The sequence below is a fragment of the Trachymyrmex cornetzi genome, unplaced genomic scaffold (assembly GCF_001594075.2).
Source record: "Trachymyrmex cornetzi isolate Tcor2-1 unplaced genomic scaffold, Tcor1.1 scaffold376, whole genome shotgun sequence".
Classification (NCBI taxonomy): Eukaryota; Metazoa; Arthropoda; class Insecta; order Hymenoptera; family Formicidae; genus Trachymyrmex; species Trachymyrmex cornetzi.
In genome coordinates, this window is record NW_017298491.1 from 114,222 (window position 1) to 119,319 (window position 5,098).

At 30.8% G+C, this 5,098-nt stretch overlaps 1 protein-coding gene across 1 annotated transcript in view; it reads left to right on the forward strand.

Moving 5' to 3' along the window:
• Window positions 1-1,664, forward strand: part of LOC108763681 (aquaporin AQPAe.a) — a 42,472-nt gene extending 40,808 nt beyond the window's left edge. Inside the window, exon 6 of the mRNA XM_018511519.1 lies at window positions 1,220-1,664. The gene's annotated coding sequence lies outside the window, so the exon portion shown is untranslated. The remainder of the gene's footprint in view (window positions 1-1,219) is intronic.
• The last annotated feature ends 3,434 nt before the right edge of the window (window positions 1,665-5,098 follow it).

Here is a 5,098-nt window from a genome sequence, read left to right on the forward strand (position 1 = left end):
AAAATTATAGTCACTTAAATCATTTTTATGATAATTTCAACTACTTTATGATTATAATAACTATAATTATATATAGTCATTTTAGATTGTCAACTATATACATTTATTGTATTGTTGCTAGAACTATACACATAGTTATTTTTATTATTATTATAGCAGTAATAATCATAATTATAGTAATATATAATTATACTTTATATATTACTATAATTATGATTATTGTAAACCTACAAAGGGTTTATTTTGTTTTCACATAGAAACTTCGTAAATTATTTCTTAAAATTATCATGTGTTTCAGAAATTATGAAAAATACATTATTAAGTTTTTAACAGCATAATAAAATACATTTTTTCCTCTTATGTGATTTTTGAATTTTTTGCATTATTATAATGTTTTAAATGAGGAATACTGGTATATAATTTTTTATTTTGACAACGAATTTTCTTGTTGCCAAAATCGCACCATATTGAAAAAAATTCTAATTTTAAATGTTATAATAACGCAAAAAAATTATGAAAAAATTACATAAAAAAGAGAAAAGAGTGCAGATTATTGTGCAGTAAAAAATTTAAGAATATTCTTTATAATTTAAGAGTTATGAGGTTTTAAGTGAAAAAAGTGGTGCGATTTCGGCAACCTTACTCTATGTTCCTTAAATATCTGGCATTTCGATTGAAAAAAAATTGTTTATTACATGATTCTTTTTATAGAAGTTGTAAGCAGTTGAATTGAGTTGCCATATTTAAGTATGTTGTTTTCGTGTGACGTTTAAGGATTAAATAAAACTTAATTTTAGCTCAAAAAAGTAGTTTATATGTTTAATTATTTACAAACTTCTTTAACATTAACTTCTTAAACATTTTATTTTAAACTTATTATCATCATGTTGATATATTATCGTCATGTGTATTAATATTTTTTAAAGCTACGTTAAATAATTTTTTGACAGAATAATATATCATAGTTAATAAAAAAAATTATTTAACAAATAAAAAACTGTTTTGCTCGTATGGATAGTTCTTTTCTGTCGAAAATTTCATCGGAGCTCTGCGAGTGTCATGCGAGCTTGGCACGTTTTCAAATAATTCTTTTACGCTTGTCCTACTTTCGTTCATTCAGTCCTTCAAATATCTCCTGGATATTTTTGGACGACGTCGTTACGTCATTTTTACCGAATGATCTACGAACCGAGTTTGTATCGTGCGTGCTTTCTTCCAGTGAGCGAAATTGCATTCTGGTCGTCGGTGGTTCACAAATTGAACAAGAAATCCTGATCGCGCTGGTATTCTCCCTGGTTGAGAAAGAGGACGTTGCAAAAGTTGCGGTTAAAGCTCTCGTGCGGAGCGATGGAAACAGACGGGCTTGGAACTTTACGGATTTCTACTTCCAAGACGCTCGGAAACATCCCATTTGAAATCTTGTAACCTGAAGGATCGCAATGCATCGAAGGACTGCCACGCGACAAGGACTTTTATGTCGCAGACTGATGTGACAAATTATTTTTGTACAAAAATACGTTATTAGATAAGGCACCGTGTACCTACTATTTGTTAACTTTAAATGTAACACTGAGAAAAAAATGTCAAAGTATTGCGAAGCAAATGCTACTTACTGACGACTTTTTCTTTGATACTTATTAGTTATGAAAAAATGTGATTGTGATGACGAAATATATATTTCTATAAAATATATCCTTATTAATTGTAAAAAGTAAAATAGATAGTTTATTTGCTAGAAATACAATTTTATTCGTCGTATTTGAATAAAGATTTATTTCAGTGAAATATATTTCTCACGAATAAATTTTTAATTATTTTTTTCTCAGTGCAGTAGATGCAAAAATTATTGATATGTATGTGTTTGTTATATTATATTTTATATTTACTGTAAGAAGGAAAAATAATGGTCATTTAATAAGTAGACAAAAAAATCTTAATAATACATTAAAAACAATTATTTATTCTCAAACATATATACGTTAAGAATGCGTTTTGGCTATATATTGAGTCTTCTTAGCGCATTATTTTTCTCTCTTAATAAGTTTTGCATTCAATAAGATTCTTCAATCTATTTTATTTCTATTTATTTTGTTCGCATTACGATTGCGTAAAATATACCATAAAAATGCATTTTTAATATAAAAAATATAAATTATTGTAAATGATAAATTATTCTTATTCCAAATAAAGAAGTTATTTTAGAGCAAGAGTACATTATACCGATATTGTTACAATGGCGATTCAAAAAATAAGTAATAAAACACATTTTTGACAATTGTATTTCGAAAATCAAAATGATAAATAATTAGCGTTATATGCATTTCAAATATTTATAACATGATATATTTAAAAAAATATATAAATAAAGTATATTTAAAATATTATTCAACCGTGATGCATATTATACATTTATATTTTTCCTGTATAGTCTACGTAGTCTTTTAATCCAGCACTTTCGAAGATGATCACTCTATCTCGTGTAACACGAAGCGAAGCACCAGAATAATACATATATGTATAGTTTCGTCTTGTCTAGCAGTATATATATAGTTTCAAGTATTAAACTCTCTCCTGTTCTCCCATTTCTCTTCATTTTTTCATGATTTTAAAGCGCACGCGTAGAAGAAACCCTTCTCACGCGTATCTCGCGGCGGTGCCGCAGCCAGCCGATCTCTCGCCGCGCTTTTTATTAATTATTAGCAAATTTATGAATTACAGACTCGGTTCGCTCGCTCGCAATTCCACTAAATTCGCCGCCATTATATCGTATACGTACGGGATGCAGCTCGTTAAGACCGACGTTGAGGTGGCTGCTCTCGCGCAGCAGCGCAACACGGCCGTTCTCTCTTCCTGTCTTTCTCTCTCTCTCTCTCTCTCTCTCTCTCTCTCTCTCTTTCTCTCTCTCTCTCTCTCTCTTTCTCTCTCTTATCCTTGCTGCGACGAAATTCGAAATAACGGAATTAGTCTCGGTGAATTCAGGAAATTACCTCCATCGCCGTCGGTCGCGCCAAAGTTTTAATTGTACTCGGTACATATCTATGCACGCGTGTGAGTGCAAGCGTGAGTGGCCGTATATGCGTGTGTACACGCGATTGCAATTACGTTCCGTGGCTTAATGTATATGTAAATATAAAATACACACATTTCGGACTATCTCAACCGCTTCCTCCCCCATATCCTCTCTTGTATAGATAACAATAACTTTAAGAGTCCGAGTGCGAAATCGCACAGTAAATTCTGGGTAGCGATCATGTAACTTTTTCCCTAGAGCGGAAACGTAAAAAGTGAAAATTGTTTGCATGTATATGTGTATATGTACATACATACATACATAAAAATTTTTACTCTTCACGTGTCCGATCTAAAGAAAAAGTTAGATATGAACGCTACCCTGGTCCGGAATTCGTGAGCTTCGTTTGCGCGCAAAGCGTCGTAGAGGATACGATTGAATTTCGGATTATACAACTGTTGTATGTATGTGTTATGAATTCTAATACGGGATATGGCTTTTCGAATAAATTACATACGATGTTTTAACGAGCTTCTCTCTTCAAGACGCATCTTTGCTCTTAGAACAAATTTATACTGTAAAAATTTATACTCTAAAAAAGAGAAGTAATTTCTAAAAAAATTATTTTTCCTTTTCAAAAACTAGCTTCGAGATCGCTCGCAAGCATCTGTAATGTAAGCAGCTTGCAACCAGTAATAAATATTCCTTGAATATGCAATTTATTGCAGGATTACGATTTTACTACTAGTATTACCAACTAAGCTAATATGTATCTTACATTTATGCTGTACGGTGTTCCATATATCGTCACGTCAAGAGCTACGAAAAATTTATTATTCACGTTTTATCAACAACAGTTTTATACGTAGAGAAAAAAAATTGTTAGCATATCACACGAACTGACGAGTCAAGAATGTGTTATATAAAAAACCTATATGACGATCATATATAATTGAAAAGCCAGACAATTTGAAATAACATTGCAATCGAGAAGGAGCAAAACACATTGCTGCGAGATTTAAACGATCCATTACATTACAAAATTAGTAACCTCGGACTTTAAAACTGATATTCGCAGAAGTTGAATATTTTATGCATAGGAAAAATAATATCAACAAAAACAGTTTAACAATTAAAACAAAAGTAAAGAATCTAATAAATAAAGAAGATGTTATGCAACGAAGTAAATACGATAGAACTCAAAGATGTAATAATATTCTATAACTTCCTTGATCGTTTGTCTGTTTGTCTATCCTATGAATTCGTCGGTTTTTCCCATCAGTACTGTAAACCGCGATAAAGATTGGAAGCTTAACAACGTAGAAAATTACTTCCTAGCATTGTTTGTGGTACAAAAAGTTTCTCAGTCGCGGTTAGTAGGCTCATCGCAGAATTTGGTCAAGATACGTATATATAAGTCTAGTTAAAAAAATTTTAAATTGAAGTATTTGTATCCTTTTTTTTATCATAATGCTAATTGAAGTTTTCGTTGTATTTATATTACATACCGAAACTGTCATCGCATATATTAATAATTTTAATGTTAAGGGTTAGCAATATAACTAATATCATATAATCTTTATAAAATTAATAACAATAACTCTCGAGAATATAAAAAATGGAAACAAAGAGAGGGCTAATGAGAGTTTTTTTTCGCGGTAATTCGTGCGATAAAGAAATTTATTGCATATTACGATAAGTAAGACGTTTCGGCTTCCTTTCGAACCATCTTCAGTATATCTGAACAATACAATATAGGGCAACTTCTAATCGAATTCGATTGTTAATCGTTGTCATGCTTGCATTAGACATCACGTTCTTAATTTTAAATCGAATTCGGTTGTTAATCGTTGTCATGCTTGCATTAGACATCACGTTCTTAATTTTAAATATGGATATCTTGTGGAATTATCTTAATTTTTTATTAATTGTTCACGGCTGTACGGAATTCATCTTCGATTATTGCCACTAGACTTGCCAATCTTGTGTCATGAATTGGTGGAGATGGAATGAATGGTCACTCTCTCGTTTAGCCATAGAAATTGTCCTATATTGTATTATATATATATATATATATGTATATATATA